The following is a 15,385-nucleotide window of genomic DNA, read 5'->3' on the forward strand; positions in this document are numbered from 1 at the left end:
CCCACACAATACTCACCACCATCATGAGTATATTCTAAATGCTCAGAGCACTGAATGGAACATGCCAGTTATGTTTATTTGGAAGCAAAGTTCAGTCTTGACGGGGCAAAGCGTCAAGGCACCTTAGAGAGTTTGGGAAAGATAAGGCTCACCTTTTGCCTCAAACATAGCGATGAATCGGACTCTCAGTGCCATGGCAATATTTGAGAAGAGGCAACAGGCAGTCTTTTGGAAGTAGCTTCTCTGGATGTAGCTGAACATGAGGTATGGGTATGGGCAGCAGGTGAAGGAGAAGATGATGCTTCCCACAGCAGTTCCAGCATGGGCTGCAAATTCAGAGGAAAGAAATAGAGAAAGTTTCGTCAAAGAACTATCTATGCACAGAGAAATACAGCCCAGAGGCCGGGCGTGGTGGCTCACGCCTGTAATCCCAGCACTTTGGGAGGCCGAGGCGGGCAGGTCACGAGGTCAGGAGATTGAGACCACCCTGGCTAACACGGTGAAACCTCGTCTCTACTAAAAATACAAAAAATTAGCCGGGCGTGGTGGCGGGCGCCTGTAGTCCCAGCTACTCGGGAGGCTGAGCCAGGAGAATGGCGTGAACCCGGGAGGCAGAGCTTGCAGTGAGCTGAGATCGCGCCACTGCACTCCAGCCTGGGTGACAGAGCGAGACTCCTGCTAAAAAAAAAAAAAAAAGAAATACAGCCCAGACTGCTTTTCCCTGCCATGGCAAGACAAGTATCTCTGCATGTGTCTAGGCATTTCAGAAGGGAAGCAATCTTTTCAGAAATTTTGTTAGAAACCTTTTATAGTTGCACTCTCACTAGTGAACAATGAAAAACATTTACAGCACTTAAAAAAAATCAATGAATCCTTACATAATGGCACGAATATCTAACTGCCTAAAACTTCCTCTCTCTAAAACTGTATTAGAGTCTCCTACAATAAAAATCCTCTTCAAAGATGAGTAGTGGTAAGCACTACCTGGCACTACAGTAACCACTTTAAAGATGTAATCTTTTTTTTTTTTTTTTTTTTCAGGCAGAGTCTCGCTCTGTCACCCGGCTGAAGTGCAGTGGCGTGATCTCCGCTCACTGCAAGCTCCACCTCCCGGGTTCACGCTATTCTCCTGCCTCAGCCTCCCGAGTAGCTGGGACTACAGGCGCCCGCCATCACACTCGACTAATTTTTTGTATTTTTAGTAGAGATGGGGTTTCACCATGTTAGCCAGGATGGTCTTGATCTCCTGACCTTGTGATCCGCCCGCCTCAGCCTCCCAAAGTGCTGGGATTACAGGCATGAGCCACCACTCCCGGCCTAAAGATGTAATCTTATTTAATCTTTGTAACCTCCCTATTTTGCAGAGAAGGAAACTGATATATGTAAATAAATGCTACATGATCTTAGCCACATGAAATAAATTTGCTCAGTGTCATGGAGCTAGTAAATTATGGTCATGGATTCAAGGTTTCCCAGGCTCTAAACACAGTGGCTCCAGATCTGGAGATAAGGCTAATCTAACCAAAGCCTGGGAGCTGAATTCAAGTTAAATGCAACATTTGACTTGTAAGAAGTTAAGTGAATAAGGATTTAAAATGTGGGAGTTTTATATGTAAAAGGAAGAGTTAAAATTAAGGCACGAGGCAGCCCTTGGCTGAACCTGGTCACATGAACTACTAGCTGAACATCTATAACTTCTCCGAATCCCAGTTTCGTCTTTTGTAAAAGGTAGTAATAATTGCTAACTTAACATTTACTAAGCTCTTACAATATGCCAATTACTGTTCTCAGCATTTCATGTGCAATATCCCATTTAGCCCTCACAACTAAGCACATAACTTTTATTTTCACAATTTCAAAGAAGGGGAAATGGATGCACAGAGTCTAGTGACTTGCTCATGCTCAGGGTCCACACAAAGATGCAAGCAGCATTCAGAAGCCAGAGCAAGACCTTTTGACCTCAGTGAGAAGAGGGCAAAGGCCACTGTCCATTTGAGAAGTCAGAAAAGGTTTGAAATAATTGTCTCAGAAAGATATGGAACAAACAGATGAGGGAATGTGGTTGGATTGCAAGTCAGTGCTTAGGGCCTTCATTAGAGAATTGGGGATCTAAATGAAAAGACCAGTCAGTAGCACAGTGGTGAGTTTTTCTCCAGCCAAGTTCTTTTTTTTTTTTTTTGAGATGGAGTCTTGCTGTCACCTAGGCTGGAATGCAGTGGCTCCCTCTCAGCTCACCACAGCCTCCACCTTTGGAATTCAAGTGATTCTCCTGCCTCAGCCACCTGGGTAGCTGGGATTACAGGCGCCTGCCACCATGCCTGGCTAATTTTTGTATTTTTAGAAGAGCCAGGGTTTTACCATGTTGACCAGGCTGGTCTCAAACTCCTGACTTCAGGTGATCCGCTCACCTCGGCCTCCCAAAGTGCTGGGATTACAGGCATGAGCCACCGCACCTGGCCTTTCCAGCCAAGTTCTGCTGCTCAGATGCGGGTGCAGAGTAGGCAGGGAGCAGAGTTTCACCAGGGTTGAGGCTTTGTAGTGAAAGTTCCATGGATGGCTGATGGGTGTAAGTTAAAGGAGTTATAGCAATTGGATCATGGGATCTGAGCTGGGTAAAGTAAACAAGTAAAACAAGTGATGGGAGTCACCGACAGTAAGAATATGGAAGGGCCAATGGATCAGAGATCTTAATGAGGGTCATAGAATTATTGGATGGGACAGGTACAAGAGAAATGGTGCTACCAGGAAAGGCTGTGGAATTCAAGAATGGGATATTGGGAACTGAGATTCTGAAGGTTCAATTACTGGTAAGACCAAAGTTTAGGGGATGGCCATGGGAAGCATGGGATTACTACCATGGAGTGGAGGAAAACATTGGAATGACCAGGTCTGAAAGGTAAGAAGTTGAGCCACTGAAAATGGTCACGGCAGTAGTTAGAGGAGCCAGGTACTAAAATTCTTCAATGAATGAGAAGTAATCAGGAAAAATAGGTGACTTTCAACAAAAGGTAGCACTTAGTCTGATGACACACACTTCAAAGAAGCTGAGTTTTTTAGGCAAAAAGGGAGGGGAAATGATCTGGAAGTAGCAATCAGGAGGAGTACACCTTCCTACCCTCAGTCCTTGTGGTGGTGCAGAAGTGCAATGGGTAGGTTCCCTAGCAATCTTTGGTGATGATCAATGAGGCATTTTATTGTATTATAAAGCATGAGTTTTACATATTAACATTTTACATGTATCAATCCAATGCAATTATTACTTTTTTTGATGCTCAAAATACCCTATCCTAGTTGAGCGATACATCTTCAAGTTAACTCTTTTATCCATCAGACATTAAACAAAGGAAGCAAGAGCTTCCTTGCCATGACACAAAATGCCCAATGTTTATGTCATACATTTGCTACCTCGAATCAGCTATTTCTCTAAGAGGCTTTGGTTTCTCTTAAAGATACTCAGAGACTGGCAGGGCACGGTGGCTCACGCCTGTAATCCCAGCACTTTGGGAGGCCAAGGTGGGTGGATCACGAGGTCAGGAGATTGAGACGATCCTGCTTAACACGGTGAAACCCCGTCTCTACAAAAAATACAAAAAATTAGCCGGGCGTGGTGGCGGGCGCCTGTAGTCCCAGCTACTCGGGAGGCTGAGGCAGGAGAATGGCGTGAACCTGGGAGGTGGAGCTTGCAGTGAGCCGAGATTGCGCCACTGCACTCCAGCCTGGGCGACAGAGCGAGACTCCTTCTCAAAAAAAAAAAAAAATACTAATTAATTAATTTTTAAAAATCTCATTCCCATTAGTAGGTCTGTATTATTTTTAAAATTATATTCAATTATCATATTGAATTTCATTGATAAAAAATGTTGTGGAAACTTGCTTTGTCTCGTTATATAAGTAATTTATTCAATTTTGCCTATTGGCATGTAAAGCCTAAAAAATTTGCTATCTGGCCCTTTACAAAAGACATACAGCTCAATGGAACAGAATAGGGAGCCCAGAAATAAACCCACATATATGGTCAATTAATTTTTGACAAAGGTGCAATTCAATGGAAAATGAATAGTCTTTTTAACAAATGTGCTGGAACAATGGACATCCATGTATGGAAATAAAATTTTGACCCATACCTCAACTCATCATACAAAATTAATTCAAAATAAATCATAGACTTAAATATAAAATCTAAACCATAAAACTTCTAGAAGAAAACACAGGAGAACATCTCTGTGACTTCATGTCAGGCAAAGATTTCCTAGATATGACACCAAAACCATAGTAAATTGGACTTCATCAAAATTAAAAACCTTTGTTCTTGGCCAGATGCAGTGGCTCACACTTGTAATCCCAGCACTTTGGGAGGCTGAAGCAAGCGGATCACTTGAGGACAGGAGTTTGAGACCAGTAGGGTCTCTACTAAAAATACAAAAATTAGCCAGGCGTAGTGGTGGATGCCTGTAATCCCAGCAACTTAGGAGGCTGAGGCAGGAGAGTCACTCGATCCTGGGAGATGGAGGTTGAAGTGAGCTAAGACTGTATCACTGCACTCCAGCCTGGATGACACAGCAAGACTCTGTCTCCAAAAAAAAAAAAAAGAAAGAAAGAAAGAAAAGAAACACTTACTAGAAGTCTTTGTTCTCTAAAAGACACTCTTAATAGGCCGGACATGGTGACTCACAGTGGTGAGTTCACCATGGTGGCTCACCATGGTGGCTCATGGTGGCCAGGCATGATGGCTTATGCCCAGCACTTTGGGAGGATGAGGTGGGTGGATCATGAGGTCAGGAATTAGAGACCAGCCTGACCAACATAGTGAAACCCCATGTCTACTAAAAATACAAAAATTAGACAGGCATGGTGGCAGGTGCCTATAATTCCAGCTACTGAGGAGGCTGAGGTAGGAGAATCACTTGAACCCGGGAGGCAGAGGTTGCAGTAAACCGAGATCATGTCACTGCATTCCAGCCTGGGCAACAGAGTGAGACTCTTCCTCAAAAAAAAAAAAACAAAAAAAAACCCACTCTTAATAGAATAGAAAGACCATCCACTGAGTGGGAGAAAACATCTGCGAATTGTTGTATACAAAGTTGTATACAAAATATATAAAGAAGGCTGGGCACGGTGGCTCACACCTGTAATCCTAGGATTTTGAGAGGCCGAGGCAGGCGGATCACCTGAGGTCGGGAGTTCGAGACCAGCCTGGCCAGCATGGTGAAACCCTATCTCTACTAAAAATACAAAAATTACCCAGGCATGGTGGGGTGTACCTGTAATCCCAGCTACTCAGAAGGCTGAGGCAGGAGAATCAATTGAACGCAGGAGGCAGAGGTTGCAGTGAGCCGAGATCGCATCACTGTACTCCAGCCCGGGCCACAGAGCAGGACTCCGTCTCAAAAAAGAATAAAAAATAGGTCAGGTGCGGTGGCCTACACCTGTAATCCCAGAACTCTGGGAGGCCAAGGCGGGCGGATCACAAAGGCAAGAGATCAAGACTATCCTGGCTAACATAGTGAAACCCCGTCTCTCTAAAAATACAAAAATTAGCTGGGTGTGGTGGCGCACGCCTGTAGTCCTACCTACTCAGGAGGCTGAGGCAGGAGAATCGCTTGAACACAGGAGGTAGAGGTTGCAGTGAGCCAAGATCGTGCCACTGCACTCCAGCCTGGTGACAGAGTGAGACTCCATCTCTAAAATAAAATAAAATAAAATAAAATAAAATAAAACAAAATAAAATAAAATAAACAAATAAATAAATAAATAAAATAAAGAACTTTCAAAACTCAACCATAAGAAAACTAACAACCCAGGTTTTTTTAATGGGCAAAAGATTTGAAGATGCTTCACCAAAAAGAGCCGGACACAGTGGCTCACGCCTGTAATTCTAGCACTTTGGGAGGCTGAGGCAGGTGGATTACCTGAGGTCACAGGTTTGAGACTAGCCTGGCCAACACAGTGAAACCCTGTCTTCACTAAAAATAAAAAATAAAAAAAATCGGCCTGGTGCGGTGGCTCACGCCTGTAATCCCAGCACTTTGGGAGGCTGAGGCAGGCGGATCACGAGGTCAGGAGATCAAGACCATCCTGGCTAACAAGGTAAAACCCTGTCTCTACTAAAAATACAAAAACAAAATTAGCCAGGCGTGGTGGTGGGTGCCTGTAGTCCCAGCTACTCAGGAGGCTGAGGCAGGAGAATGGCATGAATCCAGGAGGTGGAGCTTGCAGTGAGCTGAGATCGCGCCACTGCACTCCAGCCTGGGCAACAGAGCAAGGCTCCTTCTCAAAAAAAAAAAAAAAATTAGCTAGATATGGTGGTGCGCACCTGTAATCCCAGCTATTCGGGAGGCTGAGGCAGGAGAATCGCTGGAACCTGGGAGGCAGAGGTTACAGTGAGCTGAGATCATGCCACTGTACTCCAGCCTGAGTGACAGAGCAAGACTGTACCTCAAAAAAAAAAAGAAAGGCAGGGTGCGGTGGCTCACACCTGTAATCCCAGCACTTTGGGAGGCCGAGGTGGGCGGATCACGAGGTCAGGAGATCGAGACCATCCTGGCTAACACGGTGAAACCCCGTCTCTACTAAAAGTACAAAAATTTAGCCAGGCGAGGTAGAGGGCGCCTGTAGTCCCAGCTACTCTGGAGGCTGAGGCAGAAGAATGGCGTGAACCCCAGGGGGCGGAGCCTGCAGTGAGCTGAGATCGCGCCACTGCACTCCAGCCTGGGCAATAAGACTCTGTCTCAAAAAAAAAAAAAAAAAAAAGAAAAAAGAATGTATGCCTGACAAATAACCCCATGAAGAGATGCTCAACATCATTAGTCATTAGGGAAATACAAATTTAAACCACAATGAAATACTACTACAAATTAATTAATAAGAACGGCTAATATATATATATATATTTTAGGCCAGGCACAGTGGCTCATGCCTGTAATCCCAGCACTTTGGGAGGCTGAGGTGGGCGGATCACCTGAGGTCAGGAGTTCAAGACCAGCCTGGCCAACATGGTGAAACCCCATCTCTACTAAAAATACAAAAATTAGCAGGGCGTGGCGGCGTGCGCCTGTAATCCCAGCTACTGAGGAGGCTGAGGCAGGAGAATTGCTTGAACTCGGGAGGCACAGGTTGTAGTGAGCCGAGATTGCGCCATCGCACTCTAGCCTGGGCAACAAGAGCGAGACTCCGTCTCGGAAAAAAACAAATAAATTATATATATATATATATTTTTTTAAGTGTTGGAGAAGGTACAGAGCAACTGGAGACTTATATATTGCCAGTGGGAATGCAAAGTGGTACAACCATTGTGTCAAACATTTTGGAAGTTTCTTATAAAGCTAAACGTATACTATACAACCCAACAATCCCATTCATAAATTTTTACCCAACAGAAATGAAAACTTGAACACAAATGATTATAGAAGGCTTTACTCATAATCTCCAAAACTGGAAATAAACCAAATGTTCTCGATTAATGAATGGATCAACAAACTGTGGTATATTCATTCGGTGGAATTCTATTCAGCTGTAAGAATGAACTATTGATATACCTGACATGCACAAATCTCCAATATATTAAGTGAAAAAAGTAAGACTCAGACTATATACACTGTATGATTTCACTTATATGACATTCTAGAAAAGACAAAAATAGGAATAGCAAACTAAAATCAGTGCTTACCAGCAGGCGGGTAAGAAGAATTAACTACAAAAGGGATATCATGAGGAAATTTGGGGGAATGATGTCTGAATTTGGTTGTGGTAGTAATTACACAACTCTGTACATTTGTCAAAATTGATAGAATTATGGGTGGGCACAATGGCTCACACTTGTAATCTCACCACTTTGGGAGGTGGAGACAGGTGGATCACATAACGCCAGGAGTTCAAGACCAGCCTGGTCAACATTGTGAAAACCCGTCTCTACTAAAAATACAAAAATTAGCCAGGCCTGCTGGCGCGCACCTAAAGTCTCACCTACTTGTGAGGCTGAGGCACAAGAATCGCTGGAATCTGGGAGGCGAAGGTTGCAGTGAGCCGAGATCCCACCACTGCACTCCAGCCTGGGCAACAGAGCGAGACTCCGTCTCCAAACAACAACAAAGATTCATAGAATTATAACCAGAAGGAGTGAATTTTACTATATGTCAACTGAGATTTTAATGATTAATGTTTTTAAGTGTTGAGAAAATTGGCTAGCTCACTCCAGCAAAATAAGCCCCAGATGGATAAAGGTTTAAACATACGAAATTTCATTTTAAAAGCACTTTTATATTCTTAGAGTGGGGACTTTTAAAAAAAAATAAGTATGACCTATAACCTGGAAACTATAAAGAAACAGACTAATAAATCTGATTACATAAAAAAAAAACTTTTCTTTGAAAAAAAGGTAAAAAGCTGACAGACAACCTGGGGAAAACACCTGTAATACATTTGCAAAAGCACCTGTTCCATTGGGCCTAGACCCCGCTTTCCACCATTGTATCACATTGATGGAGAGTTTTCCAAACACAGGAGAGAGGTTCAAATGTCAAATGTCCAGTTTTCATTTCTGAAAAGAAAACTAAAGAATCATCATTTATGACAGAATATCATTTATGGAAACATCATAAATAATGCCACACATGTATAGGCTAATCTATATATGTGTGCAAATACATTTAAAAAACGTTAAGAAGTGTATTTACCAAACCTATGACCATGGAGAGGAAATCAGGGAAGGGGATGGTGGTTACAAAGAACTTTGGTTTGCCTATTAGTATGAATTTCTCAACAAGAATATATTCATGTAACACTTGTTAAATTTAAAATTAATTTGACAGCATGCAAATCGTCTATAAAAATCATCTCCTCAAAATTTCTAAATGTTTAAAAGCTAAGCGAAATAACTATTTCAAAGCAAGTGATTTGGTTTAGACAAATATAGTTAGGAAACAACTTACTTACAGTTTCTGTACTACTTAATAGTACAAAGGAAATCCCTGAATAATTGAGATATTCCATGTATTAATGCCCATTCTGTGCAACTCATAGTCTGTATTGTCTTCAATTGCTGTATCTTTGCTTCTAACAACATATTGTTGGGCACTCTGAATTCTATTAAAGTATAGATGGTGGCTTATTCACATTTTTATTTCAAGTTTCATCTGGCACATAGTAAGCACACAGTGAAAACTAAATCAAATTAAGCAACTCTGTTTTGTGAGATCCTGCAAAACACATAAATTTCATTCATTGGGCCGGGTGCAGTGGCTCATGCCTGTAATCCCAGCACTTTGGGAGGCCGAGGGGGTGGATCACCTGAGGTCAGGAGTTCGAGACCAGCCTGATCAACATGGAGAAACCCCGTCTCTACTAAAAATACAAAATTAGCCAGGCATGGCGGCACAGGCCTGTAATCCCAGCTACTCGGGAGGCTGAGGAAGGAGGATTGCTTGACTCTGGGAGGTGGAGGCTGCAGTGAGCCGAGATCGTGCCACTGCACTCCAGCCTGGGCAATAAGAGTGAAACTCAGTCTCAAAAAAAAAAAAAAAAAAAAATTCATGCGTTTGTTTCCAAAGCGTACAGTGTAATGCTTAGATCACTTATTGAGCCCTTGCTGAATGTCAAGGACTTTTCTAAGTCCCTTACTCTACATGTTTTAATGCATCTAATCCTCACAACAATTCCGTGAGGAATTGTTATATGATCCCCATTTTATACTAGGAAACCAAGGCACAGAAAGGTTCAGTAATTTGCCTAAAGACATTAAGAGCTGGAATTTAATCTGAGGCAGTGTAGCCAGAGTTCAGTTTCAACCATTACAATATAATGCTTCCCAGTCACTGAATGAAGGAATATGTGTACAGCCCTTGGTCTACAATGTATCTCTGAATTATAACATCATTCCCAGGGAAACAATCAAAGGAGCCCTATTCTAAGATATGGCATTGAATATCAGCAATTTGGGTACTGTTGTACGATAGATTAGATAGATAGACAGACAGACAGACAGACAGACAGACAGACAGATAGATAGAATATAGTATTTGTACCCCTTCAAATAATTCGGAGCTTATTGGTTTAATTATATTTAGCCAACTAGTATAATGGCTAGGTTTACTGCCTTTTGTGAAGCTGTAAGATTTGCTTATGAGTGTCACCATCCACTATAATGTTTACCATCAATCTTCAGAGAAAAGAAATGTTTGAACCACGGTAACTTCAAGGAGTGTATCCTTCAATTTCTCAGCATGTATTCATGGTATATGGATGTGAGTGTTTCCATACAAGAGCGGGGTAGAGTCCAGGAGCCTGAACACGGAGGTTGTCATCTCAGCTCTACTGGGTGACTTTGAAGAAATTATGACCTATCTGGGCCTCCATCTGGAGAGAATGACTAGATGGAGCATCTAGGTTTGTTTTATTTTTTCAGTAGTGGGCCTTGAGCACAACGTGGTGAATTATCCAGTGATTGTTGAAGGGCATCAAAAGGGTCCAGCTCACCGTGGGCAACTGTTTTTAAACAGTTCAGAGCCTGAAATTTTTGTGCATAAGACACTTTTTCCAGTGGCCTTCACACCCTCCCACCTCATGATTGTGATTATAGTAATTAACAATTAACCTGACAGGGTTAAGAAAAAAGATATAAAATTAGTACCCTGCAATTGTCTGTCTTGATCTGTAAGGTCATCCTTCTTCCAAAATTCCTACCCTATCTTCCATCTAAGGTAAATTCTGAGTCAACCAGTTCTGGTACTGGATTTGGTTACAGAGAATTGGGATCCGGTTTTGAAAAGGCCGGAAAAACGTGCAAGGTCTGACACATTCAATTTGGAAATGGCAAGGATTGGTTTTGGAAAGAAAAATGACTGAGGATATGGCTGGGTGAAGAGAGGGCCAAGCAGCCAAGTTCACATCATTTTCTGGGAGGAAGTAGAGAATGGGGAAGACATTTTGGTTGGGGTGTTGCAGCCTGTGAAGATTGATGGGGAAAGGGGGTTTTTAGGATGTTTGCAGCACATTAATCATCTACTCCCCCATCCATCCTGTAACTGCATTCAATTGTTCGTTGTTGTTGTTGTTGTTTTTCCTGTATGCTCATTACGGAAACTAGGCTATGTAAATCCCTAGCCATATTCACATTATATACTACCATTTATTTGGCATTTATGTGTCAGGTATTGTAGTAAGCACTTAAACATGCATTTTCTCATTTGACCCAAAAAAGAAAAGAATACATCAACAAAAAAACCTTTGAGTTTGCTATTATTATGAATTACTATCATTATAATTTCAATTTTAGGGATAGGAAATTGAGATTCAGAAAGATAAAATGACATCTCTACATTAATTGGTGGGCCAAGATCTGAAGCCAGGTCTCTGCGATTCCACGGAACAAATTATTTAGCACGAGCCTCCTCCACCCCAGGCACTCTAGGACCCTGGATCTAGCCATGAACCTGACGATGTCCCCTTACTCGTGGAATGGGCTATCCAGAACGTCATCAGAGTAAAAGGTGCTATGTACACGGTAAAACGGGGAACGAGCCGCTCAAACCTTACTCCATCAGGAGTCTTGGGGGTGGGAGATTTTCGCCCCCGACCCGGGGCGTTACATTAGGTCGGGGCCGTCCGGTCGTGGTGCCGGAGGCTGGCTGGGCGCGGGGCTGGCGGTGCGGGTCGCAGGCGGCTCCCAGCGGCAGGACCGGCAGCAACCCTCCCTCACCCGGGGCGCCGGGACCACGGACGCACCTCACTGTGGTCCGGCCGCTGGCGGCGCTCGGGGACCCGTTGGCCCTGGTCCGCGGCAACTGTCGGCCCCGCGCGGCGCCCGCCCTCATGCTCGAGCCCGGGAGTCCCTCACTCCACCTCTCCCTGCTACGCCAGGGGACCCGCCCCTCCCAGGCTCTCCTGCCTGGGGCGACCCAGTCCCACGACCCGGTCCGGCCCAGGGACACCCCGACCCACCTCCCCACTCTCCTCCCGTTAGACCGCGACCCGTCCCTGGGACCGCCTAATGTGACACGCCTGAGACCCTCCCTGCAGGCGACTCGCCCCCGCCCTGATACTCCCCCCAGGTGACCCCGTTCCGCCCGTTCCATGAGGTGACCCCGACCCTCCCCGAACCCCCCCAGCCTCCCCTCAGGTGACCCCAACCCTCCCCGAACCCTCCCCTCAGGTGACCCCAACCCTCCCCGGACCATCCCCTCAGGTGACCCCAACCCTCCCCGAACCCCCCCACCCTCCCCTCAGGTGACCCCAACCCGCCCCGAACATCCCCTCAGGTGACCCCAACCCTCCCCGAACCCTCCCTTCAGGTGACCCCAACCCTCCCCGGACCATCCCCTCAGGTGACCCCAACCCTCCCCGGACCATCCCCTCAGGTGACCCCGACCCTCTCTGGACCCTCCTCACAGGCGGCCCTGCCCCACCCCAGGACCCTCCCGCCAGGTGACCCCGACAAGGCCGATCCCTCCTGCCTGAGGTGACTCCTACCCGGCTGGGGACCCCCGAGGCTTCCCTCGCTCCTTAACTGAGGGCGACTCCGCTCATTCCGAGACACCGCGCCTTCTCCTGTAAACTCGACGCCTGCCCCGACGGCCAAATTCCAGAAGGTTCCTCGCCGCCGCCTCGCCTTCGGTCGCGCCGCAGCCCCCGGCCAGAGGCGGGGGAAGCGCTTCCCCCGGTGCCAGGAGTGACGAGGGCACAAGGAAAGACAGTGCGTAAGGAGAAATGGAGCAACGGCCAAAGTCAAATTTCCGGTGTGAAGACTTCCACTGCTGTGAAACGCACGTGCGCACAGTCATTCCTGTCAGAGGCCACCGCGCCCTCGCTCGGATACCGCCGCTGCGCGCCCCCTGCTGGACATAGGCGCGGGCACAGAGCAGTGCGCAGGCACGGGCTGCCGCGCGGCCGGGTGCGAACCGCGTACTCGCAGGATGGCCGACTGCGCACGCGCAAGCCAGCGCGCCCTCTGCCGGGCATGGGCGACATGCACGGGGCACTGCGCAAGCGCGGGGTTGGGCTGGCCGGAGCCGCCGAGGCGGTCGGGGGTGCACCGGGCACCTGCAGGGGCGGCCGACTGCGCACGCGCGAGCCGCCGCGCCCCCTGCAGGAGCCGGAGCGGCCGGTGCGTCCGCCAGTAGCGGGTTGCAGGAGCATCCTCCCCTCCAGGGCGGCGACGCAGCTGTCAGTGCCGCCGCCACTGCGAGGCTGGAGCGGAGCCCGGGTGGACGAGGGAGGGGACCCCGCGAGAGGGCCGCGCGCCGGCCGCCGCCGCCCCGGCGCCCAGGCTCGGTGAGTGCCGCCGGGACCCGCCGCTCGCGCGCTCGTTCCCGGGGCCTGCGGTCCCCACCCGGGTCCGCCCTTCCCACCCTCTCCGGCCAGCTCGGGCCTCGGGCCGCCCCCAGCTCCGGCCTGGCCCGCGGGCCCCTCCCGCGATCCCGCATCCTTGCCGGCGGCGCCCGCGCCCGCGCCCGCCCCCTCCCCTCCCGCCGCGGCCCCGGCTCTGGCTCTGGGCGCTCCCTGCAGGTGCGGCTCCCTCAGCGTCGGCTCCCATCCGAGCCTTGGGCGTGTCCCGCACTGCGGGCAGTGCCTGAGCCCGCGCCTGAGCCCGCGCCGCTCGGGGAAGCTCAACCCTGCCGAGACTCGGCACGGCCCGGGCCCTCTGTGTGCGCCCAGGAGGTGGATGTGTAGCGGCCGACAGCCCTGGGCCCGAGGGATGCAGGCGTCCACCGCGCACCTGCGGAGATGGCGCCGCTTCCCGGCTGCAGTGACGCCGGGCGCGCAGTGGCAAAGGGATTCCGCCTGCTCCCCCCCTCTCGTTCCAAGGAGCCTCCAAATCCTAATCCAAGGCCCACAGTCCGCGGCGGGCGTTTGCTGCGCCCTCCCCTGTGTGGAGGCGGGAAAGGGGAGCAGCTAGTCCAGGCGGAGGGGCCTGTGGCAGTCGCCGGGGCCGCGTTCTCGGCGCCCTCCCTCAGGACGCCTGTGTGCATCGCGTCCGTGTGTCTTGGCTCTGTTCCAAGCCGGCTCCACGCTTCAGAAGGGCCGGGACGGCCTTATGGTCAGGGGCGTGGGGAAGGCGCTTGGTGTCTGTCGCACGGATGAAGCCATGTCCTCAAGGGGGTAATTGCCGCTTGTTCTCCGGGTTGTGTCCTGGACTGTGCACTGCGGGAAGGCATCGATTGGATCTTGTTGGGGTTTGTGTTCCTGGAACTCCAGAAATGCCCGCTGGGTGAGTAGCCGAGACCCCGCGACAGCATGGAGCCCAGGCAGGGAGCACGTGGGAGAGGTTCACTCTTCTCCCGGGCATCCCGTCATTTTATTCAGACAGTGTGGGTGCTACCTTTTGTAAACTTGAAAAGACTAAGACTGTTTTAGAAAGTTGGCCTCATGGGAAATGTAAGAGAAAGGGAAAAATCGATAAAAATGGATGTCATGGGAATCTCCCCACACTTATTTTTAACTTCTTAATTTTTCTTTTAAATTGAACCTTTGCTAACTCTGTCTGACAAACAGGACGACGTCTCTCCCTTCCTAAGGTGACTTACCACCATTCTGACAAGACAACCTTTTGAAACAGGAGAGGGTAGCGCGAGTTGTTTCTAAAAAGATGTTAGCCTTCCATCTGCATGAGCCAGGCAGTCTGTTGGGAGCCCATTTTGACTTAGTCTCAACTGGGCAGGCCCAGGTAAGATCCCTAGTTTGCCATTTGTTCCCCAGCCCTGCTTCCGGAGACTCTGGAAGCTATTGAGCGGAAGCATTCTGGAAGTCTGGGGACGGCTCTGACGGGGAAGGCCCTGTGCACAGTGGAAAGGTGAATTGGAGGCCGGACTCAGTGGCTCACATCTGTAATCCCAGCATTTTGGGAGGCAGAGACGGGCGGATCACTTGAGGTCAGGAGACCAGCCTGGCCAACGTGGCGAAACCCCATCTTTACCAAAAATATGAAAAATTAGCCGGGCACGGTGGCACGTGCCTGTAATCCCAGCTACTCAGGAGGCCGAGGCAGAAGAATTGCTTGAACGTGGGAGGCGGAGGTTACAGTGAGCTGAGATGGCATCACTGCCCTCCAGCCTGGGCGACAGAGCAAGACTCTGTCTCAAAAAAAAAAAAAAAGATGAATTGGACACAGTCCCTGCTCTTGGAGGGGTCTTAGGATAGAGCTAAAGAGATGCTTTATTCACAAGTAACTGTGACATAAGACAGAAAAAGATGAGTACCACATGACACATCCAGAAAAGGTGCAACAGGTGACCAGAGGTGGAGGAGGGCTGGCTCCAACGAGAGCAGAAGGTCTCCACCCAGGCTTCCGGTTACAATCACCTGGGAAGCCAGCCTGGGCCCAGAACAGCCCAGAATCTCCAGGGGTGGGCCTTAGATGTCAGTTTCTGGCTTAAAGTGCACCGGAAAATTCCAC

The 15,385-nt window shown here is 48.2% G+C and overlaps 1 protein-coding gene and 1 long non-coding RNA gene across 4 annotated transcripts in view; one reads left to right on the forward strand and one right to left on the reverse strand.

The window, feature by feature from the left end:
* LOC129462657 (uncharacterized) overlaps positions 1-12,878 on the reverse strand; it is a 39,288-nt gene extending 26,410 nt beyond the window's left edge. The window contains exons 1-4 of one of the 3 annotated variants that reach the window (XR_008650911.2): positions 12,463-12,878; positions 8,431-8,536; positions 7,963-8,072; positions 153-326 (exon numbers count right to left, since the gene is read on the reverse strand). This is a non-coding gene — a long non-coding RNA (uncharacterized lncRNA). Of the gene's footprint in view, positions 1-152; positions 327-7,962; positions 8,073-8,430; positions 8,549-12,462 lie in introns of all 3 variants that reach the window. The other 2 variants (XR_010115823.1, XR_010115822.1) reach the window with 2 other exon arrangements.
* Positions 12,879-13,160: 282 nt separating this feature from the next.
* ABCA3 (ATP binding cassette subfamily A member 3) overlaps positions 13,161-15,385 on the forward strand; it is a 62,199-nt gene continuing 59,974 nt past the window's right edge. The window contains exon 1 of the mRNA XM_055242785.2: positions 13,161-13,263. The gene's annotated coding sequence lies outside the window, so the exon portion shown is untranslated. The remainder of the gene's footprint in view (positions 13,264-15,385) is intronic.

This window comes from Symphalangus syndactylus, chromosome 14 (assembly GCF_028878055.3).
Source record: "Symphalangus syndactylus isolate Jambi chromosome 14, NHGRI_mSymSyn1-v2.1_pri, whole genome shotgun sequence".
Lineage (NCBI taxonomy): Eukaryota > Metazoa > Chordata > Mammalia > Primates > Hylobatidae > Symphalangus > Symphalangus syndactylus.